General features: G+C 43.3%; 1 protein-coding gene across 17 annotated transcripts in view; it reads right to left on the bottom strand.

Annotated features, from left to right (window-relative positions):
• Nucleotides 1–22,861, bottom strand: part of LOC306965589 (neurexin-1a-like) — a 300,028-nt gene that overhangs the window by 201,649 nt on the left and 75,518 nt on the right. The gene's annotated exons all lie outside the window — the stretch shown is intronic.

Below are 22,861 nucleotides of genomic sequence, written 5' to 3'. Positions count from 1 at the left end.
GCTTTCAGACACCTCTACAAGGCCAGAGTGAGGCAGGAGTAACCTTGAGAAGAAGAAAAAAAAAAGCAACTCTGGTCCAGCAATAGAAAAATCCACTGTGCTATGTGCGTCAGTGGATGATGCATGCGGATACCCATTAGGAGGCACCCAAAAACAAGTCCGGACGAGATATTAAAGCCACAAGCAGAAAATAACCCAGGAAAAAACAACAAAAAACAAAAGCACCAAAGCATTCAATTATAACCAACATGGAGGGAGAGATATTTGCTTCCCAGACACACACTCACACACTTGTTAAAGAGGAACCAGCCGCAGATGCAACAATGTACCGAATAAAAGGGGTTGCTGTCTCCGCCAATTTGTCACATCATTGATTCCCCCTTAAAGGCACTATACGGCCGCTGTGGGACGAAGTCGGAGGGGCCGGTAATTGAAGTTGACTGGATCGCATCACTCTTTGGTCGTTCCCTCAAAGTCTAAGCCCCCTATCAGTGGGAACGAGAGACCTATGGACCCCTGCGCTCACTCAGGCTGTCCCTCAGTTCGGTGGCGCAGGCACAGTGACCGAAGCACAAATAGGGCGCATGGCTGGGGTCATACTCATCTCGCTGTCCCGCACACTCGCATGCCAGCGCTCCAACACTTAATTCTGCTGCGGTTAGGAAGTGAATGGAGAGGAATTTACGGTGATTGGGCCTGAGTCCAAACAGACAGAGAGAAAATACCTCTTGAGGAGTTGGGTTTGAAATAAATTGCAGAAGCCGTTGTGAATGGGCAGATGTAACATAAAAAAGCATTCAAATCAAAGCGATTCAAGTAAAACTCTTCAATGTGAGCAACCGCAAAGCTAAATGGACCACATTTGGCTTTGATTACAGCATGCATTGTCTCAATGAGCTTCATAAACTTGTGCAATGTGGAAAGATCCAGAATTTAGTCTTTTATTGAGATCGTGTAGATCTTTTATTGATGGTGGGAGAATGTTATCACTTCTTTCTCCCGCATATCCCAAAAATTCTCAGTGGGGCTCAGATCTGGATTCTGCGGTGGCCAATCCACGTGTGAAAATGATGTCTCAAGCTCCCTGAACCACTCTTATCATAATGTGAGCCCAATGAATCCTGGCTTTGTCATCTTGGAATACGTCCCTGCCATCAGGGAAGAAGAAATCCATTGATGGAAAACCTGGTCATTCAGGATATTCAGGTCGTCAGCTGATCTAATTTTTTTGGGCACTAACGGCTCAATTCCGCATCTATTTAAACGTATCGACTATAACCTGCACATGCTACTGTTTCCACCACACACACATTCGCATTTGTTGTGGGCTGCGCCCCCACAGAGAGCACGCTGTACAGATTGTCATTAAAAGTTTTGTAAGCCGCAATGAGAACAAATGTGGAAAAAATACTGCCTTCTAGTGGGGTTATGGAATCATTCAGAGGTGCCAAGCTGTAATAAAACAAAAAAGATAACCATCACATGTGTCACATCAGACACGGGTTAGCACACTCTGGCCACAACCAGAGGTCGGTCCCAAATGCCTGGTCAGACCGGGCCTTTGTTATGGAAAAGCTCGACAAACTTGGTTGACCAAACATTGGGCTGATATGCCCCTGCCTGTGGAAAGGCAGCTACGTGTTACTGAACCTAGCCCTGAATAACTGCAGCAACCCCAGATCATAACAGTTAAATGAAATGGCAGTGCATAATAAATAATGAGCAAAAATCAACCACATTACTGATTCTCATCTGACATTTTTTGCCAGAAATGTACTGTAAATTGTCGACCTCAGAAATGGAAATTTTGAAATTTACTTTGTAGAAAGCCCAATGGTGATGTGTTATATATTATCAACATCATTATGTTATATATTATATTTACAACAGTAAAGCATCATTAAAATAATATACATGACAGTAAGAGAAAGTGCAGGTGCAGAAAACACTCAACCACAAATACATATAGGCCATTATTTCTTGATGCATGCAAATGTGTTGATGCATTTGTGGAAGGCGCCTTTTTGGACTGGGTGGGTTTAAAACACACAGGCAGGCTTCTAGGCAGGAAGGTTGGAAAACAGTGGCCTAAAGAGTATTTGACACAAAAAGTGAAGTTTAAACCTAATTATAGACAGAGTGAAAAGTGTAAAATTGTGTGCCATAAAAAAGCTGAAATGCAGTGCTTCTCCTAAAAACAAGCACATCTCCATTGACCGCTTCTTCTGTCCTAATCAACCAAATAAACACTGGATTGGATTGTTTCTACGATAATAAGAGAGTGCAAATCAATTTCTATTTGTCTCTGTAAATGTTTTGGAGATGCAAAGTGCAGTGTAATTTCTGGCTCCACTAAAACACCATAGTGAATATCAAACTACTTTTTTTTTTTTTTTTAATTGATTCTCCAAATTCCCACGACACACTGTACTCTAGTTTTGTTTATGGCAACACCTGAGAGGACCCCAATGACTTCAAAGACAAAAAAAACCCCAGTCATACCACTTATGCCAGTGTCGAAAAGTCTGACACTCTTTAGCTACAAAGTCAAACACTCCCACTCAAGTAGATGGAAAAGTGTGACATTCGTGACAAGTCCTGTAATGGCAGCCAAGCAACTTTACACAGCAATCTACTTCCAGATGTTTGATCTTCGTTAGGTCAAACCTTTTAGATCTTAACAGAGTATTTCCCGAGTACCCTGGTGAAATAGTTTGTGTGCCCTGGTCACCTATCAAGGTCCCACAGACGGCAGCGGTTCCAACCTGCTGCTGGCACCCAAATGCCCTTGAGAACTGACACTGAATGGGAGCACTGATAAGAGAAGTATCCCTGAGTCGAAGTGTCTGAGAACAAAAGGGCCAGGGAAAACAAGAGCAGCACCATGGATAGCTCCCAGCGACAGGCCCTAAATATAGATACGACCTTAGTGCACAGAGTAAGTGCATCCAAATAAATAAAAAAATATGAGTGGAAATGTGCAAATTCATAACACCACAGCTGCCTTTCAGAAATGGGCTGGATTGGGCGGAGGATGAGGAGGTCACTTGTTTAATGCCAAATGCTTCAGTGATTGTCACGCTTTTCTCTTGGTTTCACAGACTTTTATGCACAATGTCACAGTAGATATGGCGATATCAGTGGTTCGTAGCCTAATTCTGCACAGATGCTCTATCACAGTACCTATCAAACCTTTTGCTCTATTTTAGGCTTCTTCTAACCAGGGTTTAGAATAGGACCATGCCATGTCAAAACTTGGAAAGAATCAAAACTAAACCATGACTGAAGTAGTTTTGAAGAAGAGCCCAACAAACACAAATACATGAATAAGATTATATCTTGAAAGAAAAAAAGAAAAAAAAAAGACGAGCAGACGAGCCTGAGAACCACCAGCACCATTCTGCCAACTCAAATTGGATTCATGACAAGCATTTTATTTTGCGGGGCAAAATAGAAAAACTGTATTGGTTAAATCACTGCAACAGAAAAAAATCATTGTGATATCGCAATGATAACAAAAAGTGTGTAGTGTAACAGAGTGATAATATAAAAGCGTGATCCAATATCAAATGCTGACATAATTTAAGTTAGACACTTTGCAACTCAAATGTAAACCCTGAATAAACATGCACAATTCTATAGTGCTTTATCATCAAAATTTCCAACTATGAATAGCAGCATGCAACCTATCAACCAGGAGGCTCTTCATCAGTCTCTGCACTGACACTAATCTGGCATCTGCTGCTCCAGTGCTGCTTTTCAAATGAACTAAACCCACAGGAGAGGCGCTTGTCACAATCCAATCATCAGACAACAAGTTGCAAAAGAGCCAGATGCTGATGAGTATCCGAATATACGAGGAAGATGTCACTCTTTCTATTGGAATCTAAGAAGAAGAAGAAGGGAAAGAACTTTATTTATATAGCGCCTTTCACAGACAAAGTGCGACAATTATACATTCACTCCTTTCCCCTGGGTAACTGACAGAAACGCTGTCACGACTGCACACATCTGCGCCAATGGTCCCTCTGACCACCACCATACATTCACACACACATCACTAATCCTTGCCTATTGTACATGTTTTTTAGTGGTAGGAGAACCCGGAGTATCCAGAGGAAACCTACGCAGACACAGGGAGACCATGCAAACTCCACAGAGAAAGGCCCCGTCCAGGTGGGAATCAAACCTGGGACCTTCTAGCTGTGAAACATGAGCGATAACTGTGCCGCCCTAATATATTTGAAAACATGACGCACACAATGATGGTTTTGCATTAACAGATGGCCGTGTCCAGACATTCAGAAAACTTTAGTTCTTAATACAAACATATACAAACATGCCTGACATGGTTCAAAGCAACACTAAGCTCATTCTGGCGACAAATTTGCTATAAATATTAACAAAAAAAGCATGGGCTCTAAAAGAAGACAGTTGAGAAATGTATTCAGATTTGACACAGGATTACGGTTTCATATGTGACACTGAGCGACAGCTTATTAAAGTGATACATAAGTTATTGCCTTGCAGCCTGGCGTCAGAAAGTCAGCCTAAGCCTCTTAGGTCACGACAAAGAGACAAACTAGTATAATATTTTCCATGCATTTGCAGCATAATATAACCATTTGAAAGACTTCACCTCCATAGCTTGTTCATATATAGCTAACAGGTTCATAAGTTATAATTTTGCATAGATTGTAAGGCCGGACCATGCTAAACCAGGTATAACTCATAATTGCATGCACAAGCTTAGGTCTCTATACAGGACTAGTCTTACAGCGGACTATTCCTGACCAAACAAAGCTAAAGATTTGGAGAAGGATTCACCAAGTGCTCGTAACTGGTTGCTCCCAGTAGTGTGGGCCAAATTCCTAAAATGAATAAATTAACAAACAATAAATACAAATCCTAAAGGGACAACAAAGAACACTTCATGACAATGTGTGGATTAAGAGGTAGGTCTATCTTGAGCCACCGTGGGGAAACCTGACCCGACGTTTTGGAGGTAGCACACACCGAAACACTGATCCTACACAGGCGCTTCCTCCAAACATAACCTCATCCAGTCCAGGAATAAACCCAGGACTTGGACTCACTTTTCCACCATGAATCAAAAATAAATAACCAACACCAGGACCTGAACTGCACGATCCTGTGTACGATCGCAGTTTGAGAACCCCCATGTCTGTCTTAACATCTTTAGCTGATCATGTTGACGTTGAGAAGCAGTATTTAGCCGAAGTCAGCATGCCTGAATATATATGAGCTTAAACGTGCTTGCTCCTGTCAGGCACCACACTGGGCTGAGTTAACATACAGCGTCATTCAGATCCACAGTACGAAAGGAAGTCGTGCCGGGCAGAAAAGAACGCCCCTCTACTCAGCCTGTCTCCGCAGCACTGAGTAATTGGCTTTACTATTCACTTGTCATTAACGCTGCCATCCGACATCCATTAGACACTCATTAAAATATGTGTGACTCATGTTCAGGGCTAACACACGTTGAAGGTGTGCTGGGCCGATTCGTGCATTGAGTTGCCATGTGTGTGAAATGCGCGGTATAAATATGCACTTGTATGAAGTGTGTGTCTCACGTAATTGGCCCACTGAACTCAAAATGAACTATGAGTTTTCTAAAACATCACAGGATTTAGATTTTTGGTTTTACTTAAGACTAGACTATCATCTATTTTCTTCCGCTTTATCCGATGCTGGATTGCGGGGGCAGAGATGCCCAAATTTCCCGATCCACGCACACCTCCTCCAGCTGTTCTGGGGGGACCCCGAGGCGACACCAGGCCAGCTTGGAGACATAGTCCCACCAGCGTGCCCTGGGCCTTCCACGAGGTCTTGTCCCACTGGGACATGCCTGGAACACCTCCCGTGGGAGGCGACCAGGAGGCATCCGGAACAGATGCCCTAGCCACCTCAGCTGGCTCCTTTCGACGTGAATGAGCAGCGACTCTACTCCGAGCTCCTCCCGGGTAACTGAGCTCCTCACCCGATCTCGAAGGGTGCGCCCAGCCACCCTGCGAAGGAAACTCATTTCGGCCGCTTGTATTCGCGATCTTGTCCTTTCGGCCATTACCCAAATCTCATGACCATAGGGGAGAGTGGGAACGTAGATCGAAAGGTAAATCGAGAGCTTTGCCCCCTGACTCAGCTCCCTCTTCACCACGACAGACCGATACAGCGACCGCATCACTGCTGACGCCGCACCGATCCGTCTGTCGATCTCATGCTCCATCCGTCCCTCACTCGTGAACAAGACCCCGAGATACTTGAACTCCTCCACTTGAGGTAAGGACTCCCCACCGACCTGGAGAGGGGAAACCACCTTTTTCCGGTGGAGAACCATGGCCTCGGATTTGGAGGTGCTGATCCTCATCCCGGCCGCTACACACTCGGCTGCAAACCGCCCCAGAGCGTGATGAAGCGTCCTGATTTGTTGAAGCCAACAGAACAACATCATCCGCAAACAGCAGAGATGAGATCCTGAGGCTCCCAAACCGGACACCCTCCGGCCCCTGGCTGCGCCTAGAAATTCTGTCCATAAAGGTAATGAACAGAACCGGTGACAAAGGGCAGCCCTGGCGGAGACCAACACGCACCGGGAACAGGTCTGACTTACTGCCAGCAATGCGAACCAAGCTCCTGCTGCAGTCATACAGGGAACGGACAGCCCTTAGCAGAGGGCCCCGGAGCCCATACTCCCGGAGCACCCCCCACAGGGCACCACGAGGGACACGGACGAACGCTTTCTCCAGATCCACAAAACACATGTGGACTGGATGGGCGAACTCCCACGAACCCTCGAGCACCCGATGAAGGGTATAGAGCTGGTCCAGTGTGTCACGACCAGGACGAAAACCGCATTGTTCCTCCTGGATCCAAGGTTCAACTATCGGCCGGATCCTCCTCTCCAGCACCCTGGAGTAGACCTTACCAGGGAGGCTGAGGAGTGTGATTAAGACTAGACTGATAGTTAAAAATGAATGAATTAACCAATTGTTTTTGCTTCTACTGTCCTGAGATAATAAAAAGTCAATATAAAAGTTAATTCATAAAGATGCAAGAGCTCTTTTGAAAAAGTTCATGCTGTGGTTTTGGTTTTTAACTTTCGTTTGCTTACCTGCTTGACTCGTTCCCTCTTCACATTGCTAAAACTAGACAAGGTAAACATAATACCTCGGGTCTTACGAAAACGAAAGTTAGGTCGCATTGACACCTGAGATACCAAAATTGCAACATTGTTTCAGCTATCTGACTGGATTGGTCGGCGTTCACTCCTCTTTTTATTCATTCAAATCATCATTTTAAATGCAGGAATCATCTGCAGCCTGTGGGGGCGCTGTATCAACAGGAAAAACAGTGAACAAGAAACTTCTCTGATCGGTTGATTAAACTCCACTTTCTTTTCGATCGCTTGTTTACAAAATGGAGCGGAATCAGATTGTGGTCGTGTGGGTTTTTCTTTATGCACTTTTTAATATGGCAGCGACGAACAGTTCTTTTAACATACAAGGCAAAACTGGGACTAAAGCAGGACTAAAGCGGGACTAAAGCAGAACAAAACCGGGACTAAAGCAGGACTAAAGTAGGACAAAACCGGGACTAAAGCGGGACTAAAGCAGAACAAAACCGGGACTAAAGCAGGACTAAAGTAGGACAAAACCGGGACTAAAGCAGGACTAAAGTAGGACAAAACTGGGACTAAAGCGGGACTAAAGTGGGACTAAAGCAGAACAAAATAGGGACTAAAGCAGACTAAAGTGGGACTAAAGCAGAACAAAATCGGGACTAAAGTAGGACAACTCTGGGACTAAAGCAGGACTAAAGTGGGACTAAAGCAGAACAAAATCGGGACTAAAGTAGGACAAAACCGGGACTAAAGCAGGACTAAAGCGGGACTAAAGCTGGACTAAAGCAGAACAAAATCGGGACTAAAGCAGGACTAAAACAGGACTAAAATAGAACAAAACCGGAACAAAACCGGGACTAAAGCAGGACTAAAGCAGGACTAAAGCAGGACTAAAGCAGGACTAAAGCGGGACTAAAGCGGGACTAAAGCAGAACAATACCGGGTCTAAAGCAGGACTAAAGCAGGACTAAGGCAGGACTAAAGCAGGACTAAAGCAGGACTAAGGCAGGACTAAAGCAGGACAAAACCGGGACTAAAGCAGGACTAAAGCGGGACTAAAGCGGGACTAAAGCAGAACAAAACTGGGACTAAAGCAGGACTAAAGCAGAACAAAACCGGGACTAAAGCAGGACTAAAGTGGGACTAAAGCAGAACAAAACCAGGAGTAAAGCAGGACTAAAGCGGGACTAAAGCAGAACAAAACCGGGACTAAAGCAGGACTAAAGTAGGACAAAACCGGGACTAAAGCAGGACTAAAGCAGGACAAAACCGAGACTAAAGCAGGACTAAAGCGGGACTAAAGCAGAACAAAACCGGGACTAAAGCAGGACTAAAGTAGGACAAAACCAGGACTAAAGCGGGACTAAAGCAGGACTAAAGTAGGACAAAACCGGGACTAAAGCAGGACTAAAGTAGGACAAAACTGGGACTAAAGCAGGACTAAAGTGGGACTAAAGCAGAACAAAATAGGGACTAAAGCAGACTAAAGTGGGACTAAAGCAGAACAAAATCGGGACTAAAGTAGGACAAAACTGGGACTAAAGCAGGACTAAAGTGGGACTAAAGCAGAACAAAATCGGGACTAAAGTAGGACAAAACCGGGACTAAAGCGGGACTAAAGCGGGACTAAAGCGGGACTAAAGCTGGACTAAAGCTGGACTAAAGCAGAACAAAATCGGGACTAAAGCAGGACTAAAACAGGACTAAAATAGAACAAAACCGGAACAAAACCGGGACTAAAGCAGGACTAAAGCAGGACTAAAGCAGGACTAAAGCGGGACTAAAGCGGGACTAAAGCAGAACAATACCGGGTCTAAAGCAGGACTAAAGCAGGACTAAGGCAGGACTAAAGCAGGACTAAAGCAGGACTAAGGCAGGACTAAAGCAGGACAAAACCGGGACTAAAGCAGGACTAAAGCAGGACTAAAGCGGGACTAAAGCAGAACAAAACTGGGACTAAAGCAGGACTAAAGCAGGACTAAAGCAGAACAAAACCGGTACTAAAGCAGGACTAAAGCAGAACAAAACCGGGACTAAAGCAGGACTAAAGTGGGACTAAAGCAGAACAAAACCGGGACTAAAGCAGGACTAAAGCAGGACAAAACCGAGACTAAAGCAGGACTAAAGCGGGACTAAAGCAGGACTAAAGGGAGACTAAAGCGGGACTGAACTGGGACTGAACCGGGGCTAAAGTAGGACTAAAGCGGGACTAAAGCAGGACTAAAGCAGGACTAAGGCAGGACTAAAGCAGGACAAAACCGGGACTAAAGCAGGACTAAAGCAGGACTAAAGCGGGACTAAAGCAGGACTAAAGCAGGACAAAACCGGGACTAAAGCAGGACTAAAGCGGGACTAAAGCAGGACTAAAGGGAGACTAAAGTGGGACTGAACTGGGACTGAACCGGGGCTAAAGTAGGACTAAAGCGGGACTAAAGCAGGACTAAAGCAGGACTAAGGCAGGACTAAAGCAGGACAAAACCGGGACTAAAGCAGGACTAAAGCGGGACTAAAGCGGGACTAAAGCAGAACAAAACCGGGACTAAAGCAGGACTAAAGCGGGACTAAAGCTGGACTAAAGCAGAACAAAATCGGGACTAAAGCAGGACTAAAACAGGACTAAAATAGAACAAAACCGGAACAAAACCGGGACTAAAGCAGGACTAAAGCAGGACTAAAGCAGGACTAAAGCAGGACTAAAGCGGGACTAAAGCGGGACTAAAGCAGAACAATACCGGGTCTAAAGCAGGACTAAAGCAGGACTAAGGCAGGACTAAAGCAGGACTAAAGCAGGACTAAGGCAGGACTAAAGCAGGACAAAACCGGGACTAAAGCAGGACTAAAGCGGGACTAAAGCGGGACTAAAGCAGAACAAAACTGGGACTAAAGCAGGACTAAAGCAGAACAAAACCGGGACTAAAGCAGGACTAAAGTGGGACTAAAGCAGAACAAAACCAGGAGTAAAGCAGGACTAAAGCGGGACTAAAGCAGAACAAAACCGGGACTAAAGCAGGACTAAAGTAGGACAAAACCGGGACTAAAGCAGGACTAAAGCAGGACAAAACCGAGACTAAAGCAGGACTAAAGCGGGACTAAAGCAGAACAAAACCGGGACTAAAGCAGGACTAAAGTAGGACAAAACCAGGACTAAAGCGGGACTAAAGCAGGACTAAAGTAGGACAAAACCGGGACTAAAGCAGGACTAAAGTAGGACAAAACTGGGACTAAAGCAGGACTAAAGTGGGACTAAAGCAGAACAAAATAGGGACTAAAGCAGACTAAAGTGGGACTAAAGCAGAACAAAATCGGGACTAAAGTAGGACAAAACTGGGACTAAAGCAGGACTAAAGTGGGACTAAAGCAGAACAAAATCGGGACTAAAGTAGGACAAAACCGGGACTAAAGCGGGACTAAAGCGGGACTAAAGCGGGACTAAAGCTGGACTAAAGCTGGACTAAAGCAGAACAAAATCGGGACTAAAGCAGGACTAAAACAGGACTAAAATAGAACAAAACCGGAACAAAACCGGGACTAAAGCAGGACTAAAGCAGGACTAAAGCAGGACTAAAGCGGGACTAAAGCGGGACTAAAGCAGAACAATACCGGGTCTAAAGCAGGACTAAAGCAGGACTAAGGCAGGACTAAAGCAGGACTAAAGCAGGACTAAGGCAGGACTAAAGCAGGACAAAACCGGGACTAAAGCAGGACTAAAGCAGGACTAAAGCGGGACTAAAGCAGAACAAAACTGGGACTAAAGCAGGACTAAAGCAGGACTAAAGCAGAACAAAACCGGTACTAAAGCAGGACTAAAGCAGAACAAAACCGGGACTAAAGCAGGACTAAAGTGGGACTAAAGCAGAACAAAACCGGGACTAAAGCAGGACTAAAGCAGGACAAAACCGAGACTAAAGCAGGACTAAAGCGGGACTAAAGCAGGACTAAAGGGAGACTAAAGCGGGACTGAACTGGGACTGAACCGGGGCTAAAGTAGGACTAAAGCGGGACTAAAGCAGGACTAAAGCAGGACTAAGGCAGGACTAAAGCAGGACAAAACCGGGACTAAAGCAGGACTAAAGCAGGACTAAAGCGGGACTAAAGCAGGACTAAAGCAGGACAAAACCGGGACTAAAGCAGGACTAAAGCGGGACTAAAGCAGGACTAAAGGGAGACTAAAGTGGGACTGAACTGGGACTGAACCGGGGCTAAAGTAGGACTAAAGCGGGACTAAAGCAGGACTAAAGCAGGACTAAGGCAGGACTAAAGCAGGACAAAACCGGGACTAAAGCAGGACTAAAGCGGGACTAAAGCGGGACTAAAGCAGAACAAAACCGGGACTAAAGCAGGACTAAAGCGGGACTAAAGCGGGACTTAACTGGGACTGAACCGGGGCTAAAGTAGGACTAACTCACAACAGAGATATTTTTTCTTCACATGAGAGAACTGCGAAGGATACGGGGAGAGACGTGGAAAACTACATATGACGACTGTCCGAGGGAAACAAAAAAGGCGCTAAAAAGGATCCGATCAGGGCTTTACCCACTGGCCTCTGTCGCTGCTTATGTATATAATAATATAATCATATAATCATAGAGGGTCTACACATGCGTTTTCATTTGAAACAGATCCCACAAACATTGTCAATGCTTTTCTGTCTTTGCGTTACTCGTTTGTTTGTTTTGGTTTTAGCAGACGCACAAAGCCCCGCAACTTTGGCCTTAACCAGACTGAGATCCACATTTTCAGCCAGACCAATGTTCACTTCTTTGGCCCGGATCAGAGTCCCTTCGAGCATTCACAATCTTCTGCTTGGATTTGAGCTAAGTGGGTTCCATTCCAACATAATGACTTTTCAATAAACAAAAACAAATTAATATTTTGGACAGTAGTGCGGTTTGTAGTGTAATTTATTATCCAGGATAGTCCTACTGTTATTTCAAAATCTGGCTCTAGAGGGGAACCTATTGCACATTTACCCCTTTTTTCTTTTTTTCTTTTTTTTACACATTTGGTCAACAAACCGGCAGAGCAATCGTCACACCAATTCATCTGTGTTTTTTTTTCGATCCAGGGTGATGGCTCACAGCTGGCCACTGAAATGTGTTTTTTTCGAAATACTCCTCCAGTTTTCTCCATAAATGACACAAACTCAGGTTAAACATGTCTCATAATGACATTTTCTTCTTCTCAGAGTGGTCAACAAAGTCTTTGTGCCAGACCATTAAAAATGCTCTTTCACTACCGTCGAAGCCTATTTTTCATGGACAGAACCAAAAAGATGGGAATATAATTGTATTTATTGGTCTGGGTGTGTTTACTGAAACTTGTGGCATTACACTAGAAGGTCAACAAGACGGTATCCTGTTATTTATGGCCACAATGTTTGCCGGAAAAGTCTAGTTTGTTTAGGTTATTTTTCAACTGCTCATGTTGATTTAAGCTTTCAGTGAATGTAGTTTGTAAGAAGTATACAGTGCCCTATGCTTAAAACAATGTATACTGTTATTGTTTCATATACAGGTGTCAGGCATTATGACAGTTTAACGGCTATGTGTCTTCCAGCTGTTTTTAACTTTTGGGCAACCAACAACATATTATACTTCAGCGACAAATATAAACAGTTCAGTGAAGCAGAGTTAACTAACTGTTGTTTCTCACAGTGGTAATAGCCCTGGCACCAAACAAGGCAGTCAATCTCCGTTTTATCCAGCGCTCAAAGAGTTAAGACCGTTATTCAGAGCCTTTTGGTCCTGAAAAAGTAGATTTGCACAAGGAGCCGGTAAATCCAACAGGACCTTAAAATAAAACTCAGAGACAGGTGAATCTACATCTTTAAGTGCGGATTCATTCATACCATATATTCCCAACTTCAAGGCTCATTGCAGAAGCACAACAGTCTTACAGTGAAGAGGGAGCGTAATGTGCTGAATACTAATCTACAAAGACCAATCTATTCCACCAAAGTAAATCCTGGATAATAATGTAAGCCTCGGGAGATGAGGATCAATATAGTCATCAAAAGAGAAGCATTATCATATTAATGCGCTGTCTGTCACAGTTCTCGTACATACTGTAGTGATGGCAGTATTATAGAACGACACACTTACAGCAGCCGAAAAGAGACATAAGCACGGACAACTGGAGAGGAATGCTTGGTGAATGTTGATCTTGCTCATCAGATTATTATTTTGAAAATGTATTATAAAGTAATTACATGTACAGTATGTCAGGTAATTATAATGCAATAATGTGCAGATATTTTTTTCTGATCCCAATGACAATGTACAAACACTAAGATTGGTTTAGGTAGCAATCAGTACTGTGGAATCTACATCTAATAATGTGCAGTCTACACTACAGTCTGGGGTTGAGTCAGTTGGTAGAGACCTATGATCGGAAGGTCGGAGGCAGGCCCGCCTTAATGTACCCATAGGCCCTATGGCTTAAACAGAATTGTAGGCCCCCACCCCCCCTCAGCAGAAACCCTAACCCTAACTCTAACCTATAACCCTAACCCTGCTACTCCTACATGAATCCCTCTGACTGACATGAAAATCAACCAATCCTATTGCTTTTGACTATGGACTATGGCTCCAGCCCCTGCTAGCCCTTTGGATAAGGTGGCTCTGGTCGAGGGTGTCGAAGTTGAAAAATCCAAACCAGAGAGGCAGCAGCAATCGGTCTCGAGCCAGATTTATTGATGACAGTCACCAGAAGTTCAAACAGGCAATTCAGAGGCAGTCAGTAGAGGCATTGTCATGTACATTCATCAAATCCCATCACCTCTCCTTCTGACAAAGTCTACAGATTTATATGCTATATGCCATGCACAAAAAACATGCAATACATGATGTCTTGATGTTCGAGTCTGTCCTTGAGACATGTTCTACTGGTACATGAAAGGTACAAAGCGTTATACACCTTATCTTGGCATCAGTTCGTGACACATGTCTTATTCTCTTTAGCTTACAAGAAAACATATAGTTACAACAAAACATGAGTAACACAAAAAGTAATTGTCCATTTTCTATAGGGGCTTGAATCCCAGCCAGGTGCACACTGTCGTTATGTCCTTGGGCAAGACACTTCAGTCACCTCCAGTGTCTGCGTACATTGGTGTATGACTGGTGAATTGGTGAATGGGACTATTTGGACATTTTTCAATGGCAGATATTCTGTTAAAATAATATCATTGATGTCCAGCTGCTATCTAAAATCCCCAGACACAATCATACAGCTGCTCTGTAAATAAACCTTCCCCACCTCGGCAATCCCCTGGGTTTAGATAAACCTTGTAAAAGTTGCCAGTCCCCCTTTTGATTACATGAGAGGAATCGCCGCTGACTTTACAGGCCAGGCACTTGGCGTGTGTCTAATCTGGCCCATATCAAGGGAGACATGCCCAAGACACAAAGTCAAAAGCCACTGAGGCGTGTCATCGCACAGAAATAATTCATGTGCTAATTACATCGCTGAGTCTCATACGAGTGTAGTGGAGACGGGCTTTTGTCTCCAGCCCTCTCAGAGCCCTCTAACGCAGCACGAAACCCTTGATATGAGCGTCCGACTGCAACCCCGGCCAACACTCCTCCTCTGTCCTCATCCCTCAACGCTAAGACAATGCATATATCATCTTACGGCTCAGCGTGTCCTTGGATGGACCCCTGATACAAATACAGAAGCGGCGTTTCCTTTGTCTGCAGTTCTAATTTAGACCATTATGGCTGGTTTAGCTTATCAGTGGGACAAGAGAATGAAGGACCTAGAACAAATTTTGCAGTTGAAATGAGTTTAGGAAATGTACTGACAAGTAAGTAAGAAGAGAAAACCACATCATAACAAAAATAATACTTGCATCTGCCCACATTTAAGGGTAATACAAACACTCCATAAAATCACAAACCGAAAGCACATACTGAAACAGGCTTTGCTATAGCGCACCTGGCAAATACATCGAGTGAATACACAACAAGGCAGTTTCTTCCATTTACTGTCAGTGTGTCATCACTATTTTATTGTGGCTGTTAGGCCGCTTAGACAGACTTCAATAAAACCAGTGTCAGCTGTGGCAGAGTTACTGATGTGCTTTATGAGCTGCTAAAAATAATTAAATGCAATAATTCAGAATGTAATCATCATTTGGGTCACCGCCATAACCTTAATTTCCCACACGGCAAGAGCGCGACAGGAGAGGTTCGAATAGGACTTTTAATTATAGCTTTTAATTAAGTTGAAAAAGAAGAAAAGTTGATGCACCACTATGTGAAAAATACATTGATGATTGGTTTAACAGCGGCTTGTTTTTATGTTTGATTGCATTCATTTATTTGCATACAGACAAGAAAGGGAATGGCAGTATCAGCAGTATAATTATATAAAAGCAGTATAATTATACAAAAGCAGTATAATTGGTACTGAGCTGGGACCATTTTTATTCATTTATTATTATTTGTTGTGTCAAAGATCAGTCTCTCATGTCAACAAGACAAACCCATACATGTCGATCCAAAAAAGAAAACTGATACTAAATAAATTGAGTCGCTGTGAGTTTGTGATTGGCTAAAAGGAGGCATGCTTGATCCAATCAGCAGCCGTAAAATGATCTTACTATTTATTTTGTTTACAGAAAACTTTTGTACTCCGGATCCTAAAGTCGACACAATGAGTTGAGCTTGTTCATTCGTGCCTCTCCGGCTCCTGACGGTGGCAAAGTGGCCTGTCTGTCAGCACCAGTTCTTTCAAGTGCACTGAGCCAAACTTGAGATAAATGCATCCTGATTCCAAACCAAATCTCCCCGGCACATCACCTCTCCTCTCACAAAAAAAAAAAAAAAAAAAAACCTTTAAGGACCTTGCATGCCACAGAGTTCTTTCTACTCCCATAGACTTTCAAGATGTTAGATTAGAGCGGGCAGTCGACAAAGTGTTTCAAATAGCCTGTAGTGCCACTATGGAGCCCCCCCTGTGGTTAAGGTACACAGAGCTGTATACTTACATGTTTAAAAATGTGCTTCAATGAACAAAACGCTGCGGGAAGGAAAGGACTGGACAGAATCTCGCCTCATGAGCTTTGCGATGTTTGCAAAAAGTAAGACAAGGCTGTGAACACCTTTTATATAACATATCGTTGGTGTTCGTGTGACGTGACTGGGACATCACGCAGGCAACATGGCGGAGCAGTTTGACCGTATTGTTAGTCAGTTAACATCAACAAAATTTCAATTATAATACAACTCACTCAACCGTGTGAGCTATTGACGCCCCTTCACAGATAAAAAAATCAAGTCCAGCCGCTGCAGGAGTCATCGAATGAGCTAATTATCCGCAGTATGGACAAATATTTACCAAGTGTTGACAGTGGTGTAAGAGCAATAGGTCTTGGTCTTCTTCTCCATCACATCTTGCAGAAACTTTGCTAGATGTAACGTTAATTGCCTCAATTACCCCAGGCCCTACTGCATTTATCATCAACACAAGCACCTTCACAGCATCAGTGAAGAAAAATGGGAACACGTTCATTTTAGTGTCCCACATAGAGCCTCCCAGTCATCACTGAAAGCACACGGTTGAAACCACGCACGTTTGTTTGTACTCAGCAAAACAGGGCATAGCGACGCGATGAGACGCTCACAGGTAAAAGTGGAACGAGGCACTAACACGTCTCCCAGAAATGTGTATTTTTAGCTGATAAAAACTAGTCATGCTTCACAGCTCAGCGTCAAAACACGAAGCGCTCTGATGGATTGAATGGAATCGAAAATGTGTTTTTGTCTGTTTTTGCAAAATGTGGAGTAATTCACCCATATGCATGAATCAGTGACATGTTTGATTAATTATGCTCAAACAGTCTAACAACTTGTCAATGGTGTTAGCTAAGTGCACTTCTATAACAACATAACCAGGTTACTAAGCAGCGATCAGGCACTGACAGCTGAAGCAATTCTGAGATGCAAATAAAGCAGATTACTTTTGTTCAATTACTGGCTCTGTTAGAAGATGGGAAATGATAGAAAATAACACGTTGTTATGACAGAAAGCAGAGAGAAAATTTAATAAGAAGGAAAGTGGTATGAAAAAATCCCCTTCCCTGTGTGCTTTGGGGGTCTTGTGTCACGTAAAAAGCGAAACACAAATAAGATTCCATTCCAAGATTCTATTCCATTCCAATGAGTCCACAGGAAAAAATGTTGGAAAAATGCACATCAACGACAAGGGACATGAACACACTCTAAAGAATAGTTATGCACGGGTCGGCTTTTTTTCTCACCCTGCCCAACCGAACTCTTCATGCATTGACACTAGAGATGCACCAATGTCTAGTGTCAGAGATCTGACACTAGAGATCCAGCTTTTTTGCCACTGATACCGATACTGGGATTTGAGTATCTGCCGATATCCATTATTTACCGACACCAAGAGACTTTCTTAAAAGTGTCTTTCTCTGAATGAATCATTTTATTGACTTCTCCATTGTAAGATCAAAATATTATGTTACAGATCAATTATCAATAATATCTATTGATACACTCTTGGATAAACATTTAACAAGGATGACTTTCATACACTAATTATCCTTGGGTATATGACAGGCTTTAGGTTACATTATATAAACAACTCACATGAAGATGATCTGATCATTACAAATATGCTAGATCAGTTATTTCTTAAACTAAATTACACTTGGCCACGACAGCAGTGGTTATTTTATTTTATTTTATTCCATTAGGCTACTTTAGGTATTTCTATCATAGTTTCTGACCCAGCCTTGATTAGTTTTCGTTAGCATTAGCATGCACCCGCTAGCTTTAGCATGCTATTGCTAACCAGGTAATGTTGCGCGGCGATCAAAAGTACAGGTTCTTAGCTTTACAATGATATACAGCATGCCCATATTCACTTAGATTTAGTTGGTAAAAGTTGTGTTTTTAAGGCTTTAAGAGCCAAAACTGATATTGGTTCAGTTCGGATATTAGTAGCCGATCCCCGATATATTGTATTGTATCGGCTCCGATATCCGATACCAGTATTGGATAGGTGCATCCCTAACTGGCACTACATAAGAAGCTTGCCATATTTGCTGCTTTATCATTCTCATGCCCCCACCCTTGCTTTTAACTACTGGAGCGGCTGTCCATCAGAAAACATGCTGACCTATGGAATGGAAATTACTCACTTTGGGGTGTAACTGTTTCAACACCGTGCTGCTGCTGCTGACACTAAACCAAGGTCGTTTCATAATGGCTTGTCCGGTTGCCACTCCGCGGTCGACAGGCCTGAGTGATGTCCCGGAGAGCAGCCCGTTACCGTGACACAAGTCAAGGCTACACAGGCTTGATAAAGATCAGTCTCCATCACCAGCTAAAGGAGGAGGTGCTGTGGGAAAAAGGGATGATCCTGCATTTTGCACCCTAAGCCCTGAAAGTGGTGACAAATATGAGCGCGAGGTGTGCTTTGCATTCTGCCGGCAGGGCCCATGCCAGGGGAATAAAAGCATGTTATGGGGAGAGCAACCGTACCCAGAGACGTATTGACTATGTTACTGCTCTTTTCTCTGCTCCCTGTCAATCCTGTCAGTGCTCTGAATTGATCAGCAGGGGTCCGCATCCATCAGAGTGACTCATGCGCCACAAAGTTCAATTTCTTCCATCCCCCGGGCCGAGGGAGGCGAGGCCAAGTTTCTACTTTGTCTGCGTTCATTTTATTTTTGAGTAAAAGGCATATTTGACATTGATGTATGTGTTTGTGGGAGAACAAAAGCAACATCTGAGCGACGCGTGTCTACTGAGGGAGCTTTTTTTTGGTGGTTGTAATTCACATTTACAATCAGTCACATATTGCCATTGTTTCCTTTTGCAAAACAAACTTGGTATGAAGACATGTCTCTGTCAGTTGTGGTTACAGAGCCTCTATTAAAGTGGTGAACAAATAAAAATTGGACAACGACAAACCACCATCGACAAAACCATTTGCAGCTGATGAACATCCGCATTTCCGGCACAGCATTGTAAGTTGTATGAAACCACAAATAAAGGAACAAATTATGAAAATAAATATCCACTATCTACCAATAGGTTTCTCTAAATGTCAGCCATCACAAGAGAAAGAATGAAACAACATTGTTTTCTTAAGTCCCCACTAATGCAGATGTAATGTATCCAATAATAACCCAGATACATATGTAATGTAAAAGGAAGGTGGCTTATGAGGAGATGAGCCAAACTGTTGTCACTGTGTCTGTGCATGTGCGCTTTGTATTTGGAGCTTATTCGCAGTTATCCACTCAGAGATTCACGACTTAATAGGATTCCCTTGTTTCAGCAGTTTGCGGACAAAGAAATGATTACAACTCGTATTTCAAAAGGGAACAAATGTACAAAAGTAATAGTGAACACAAGGAAAATGTCTGACTGTACATATCAATTTATGACTCCCTGAAAGACTCGGTGTTCACATTACGCGGGAAAAGCCTGCAGACTGAAGAATTAATTTCAGAAATGAGCTGCATCTCTGTTGCTCAGAGGTGGTATCACTTACAAAGACAAGAGAAATGAATCAATAAACTGCATGCTAGCCTTAGAGACCACCTGCATATTGATGGTCTTAAAGTTACATGTTATGAATCAAGCTAATACAGCCTCAGAGGTGTGTTTTGGAAATGCTCTGACCCATTCTTCTGGACAAATTGTTCACCTGACATACCCTGTTATACAATTTAAAAATAGCACAGACCTCTGCATTTTCAAGCAATGGTCACAAAGCTAAAAAACTATCAAGAAAAACATCAGAATATATTAGAAAAACATATTAACAGCTTCATAATGGCCCGGGATCCGCTTTGATCAATGACTGAAAATCACAGAAACAACAATCCCTCTGTTTCTAGTCAAAATGATAATGGAGCACAACACACATGCTGATCACTAACCACTCGCGGTATTTCACACAACATCCCAGCTGAAAAACTACCTTTTTACTTCAGCTTTTAACTTTTGATTAACTTTATTAAGCATTGATTCATTTTCTTCTGTTGGTTTTGCGCTGTATATGGTTCAATTCATTGTACTGATTTCTTTTTGTATCACTTAATTGTGTTGTTGTTTTTCTGATGTTTGGTCAACCCTGTTGTTTTTAAAGTGCATTATAAATAAAGCTGGATTGGATCCATATTGCAGCAGACATGCATCTTGTGCGAGTCCTTTCAGTGCACTGTCCATCAGGACTGTAGCCGAGGGTGACGGAGCCTTTTACCGACCTGCGCATTCCACCACCTGCGATGGAAATCACGTCTGTTCCCGCCATATGCCCGCATATTCTGCCAAGCTCTCAGGTCTGTTCCGCCTTCAGCAAATTTCATTATGGGATGGCTGGGAGCGTTTGGTGCTGCTCATTAAGGCAATCAGCATGGCACGGTACAATTTGTAACGCACAGGGGGCAGGAGGTGGCATACCTCCGGCATAGAAGATCACTAACCAACTTTAGCTGCTGCAGCTTTTGTTCTTTATCTAGGACATGATCACAGTCTTAAAAGTACCTGCTCTTTAAAGGCAAACATATACTGCAATTAAACAAACAATGATGATGTAAAGATAATGAAGTAGCCAATTGTGATTATTCTTTTTTACTCAGTACAGCTGGTCTGTCAGAGAGGGTTTTTTGAAGAATGTAGGTAACGATTTTAACACAATTTATACTGAGGTTGATGAGCCGTGGTTTGAGCCCAGGCCTGTTTTTTACATGTTGTCAACGTTTGGATCTGTTTGTTGTGGTTATTGTTGTCCTTGTGTGTTTTTTTCTGTTTTTTTTGTTTTTTACATTGCAAATTAATTTTCCCACAAGGACAATACATTTCTACTACTACTATATTCAGAACTTCGCTTTTCCTGATGCAATTGAAACCATTCATCTGGGTTTAGAGAGCTGTATGGCTGACATATGGCCCCGACTGGCCGGGCCAAGCATATTATCATACCTTGCTTAAGGACACAACAGCAGTACGGAATGCTGGTAGATGTGTTGGATCTGCCAGCCTGCCAGCGCATGAATGTCTTTGCACTCTTAGCTTGTTCCCCAAAAATCAACAGTCTGGAGATTCACTGGCAAAACATATTCCAATTCAGTACTCCTCTGTAGACTCGCAAGTGTTTCCTTCCAAAAATACAAATAAAAAGGAATCCCTAAATGCTTCTAATGCACCTGGTCCTCTTCTCCTGGCAAGCTAACTGCTCTGTGTCTTCTGGCTAACAACGTGTTTAATAAGAGCTGAGATTTGCAGATACAAGCAGACGCACAAGGGAGAGATAAGGGCCGATCCGAGTGGCACATTGTCCATATCAGGGGCTGTGTGAGCCAGATGGAGCAGAGCCACAGGGATCAAATGGGGGTCGCGCTGCTGGAGCGTCCCTGCCAGCTCACACCACCACCCACTGACATCGCACTGTCACTCCACTCCACAGCCACAGAGCTTCAGGAAGACGTTCTGCTAAAAAAAATACAATCTATTGCAAATCTGGTAAATGCATAGGCTTAACTTTTAGAAGCACTCAAAACTGCTTCCACATACCTGCACAATTGCAATAGGCTGTATACATTCACACACCCACACACTCTCACTCTTGCATATAGAGGAGTGCAAACAGAGACTTGATAGAAAGTTAGCAACATCTTGCCCAAAGACACAAATTACTGAAGGTATCGAGGGGGATATGCAGCAAAAGCACAATGTGAGACGCTGTATTGATGACATAAATAGCATTTAACAGTAAAATTAGCGGCAATAATCCATAGTAACCTTTCTTTACCCCCTCATGCCATGGACAAACAGTATAAGACTCCGCTCAGGTTTACAGTCCCAGTGCTGCCCAGTGATTTTGAAACAGTAGCTTATCTCTCTTTGCCTTTTCCCCCCCCGCACTGTTTGCACACATTGCATCCTCTGCTTGTGTCGTCATGCGCAAAGGCCAGTCTGTAGCCAGTGCCGCGCAGGAGCAGGAGTTTAGCCCGACTCTGCTTGAACATGATGTGCACTCAGCCATACCAGGGCCATGCTCCGAGACCCATCACAGCGCATTAACCCCTGGATACTGCCTGGCGCTATCCCACTGGACAGCAGACTGCATCAAGTATAGGGCTCTGAGCGCACCAAGAACCCAGCTGGGGAAAAAAAGGGAATATGGGGTCAGAATGTCTCAAAATGGAGCCGCGCGTTATGATGGCAAAAATCTGTTGTCACCATATTCTTCAAAAGCTGAAAAGTGAAGCGTGTCAGGAGGCGCGTTGATCTCCTCTCAATAGAGCTATATCAGAGATGAATACGTTACAATGCAGTTAGTCATTTCCGATTAGATCTAACTTTATGCTGCAGATCTTTTTTTTTGGGGGGGGGGATAAAAGAAAGTCCGTGCAGAAAGTAATAGTGAATGTATGCAAATTGAACATTTTAAACAGCAGACTGTGTGTGAAGGTGAAGGTTTTCTGGTTTTCTGAATGACTGCTGACATACCACAAATGGTTGTAAAAGGACACTTGGAATTTTGCTGCTGGGGCTTACCTTCTGTTCAAATCTAAAAATAAAGCTCAAAGTCTGAATAATTTGACTAATCATTGTCCCCAAATTTTCAGATCTTGCCACAATTCCAAGATGGATGAGCAAGGAAAACAGTCAATAGTTAACTTTCTTCAGTAGGAGCCAAAATAAAATGACTAAATTACCAAATATACCAGGAAAA

Source organism: Gobius niger (assembly GCF_951799975.1).
Source record: "Gobius niger genome assembly, chromosome: 7".
Classification (NCBI taxonomy): domain Eukaryota; kingdom Metazoa; phylum Chordata; class Actinopteri; order Gobiiformes; family Gobiidae; genus Gobius; species Gobius niger.
Note: the sequence above shows the minus strand (reverse complement) of the source record. Positions and strands in the feature narration are given on the sequence as shown.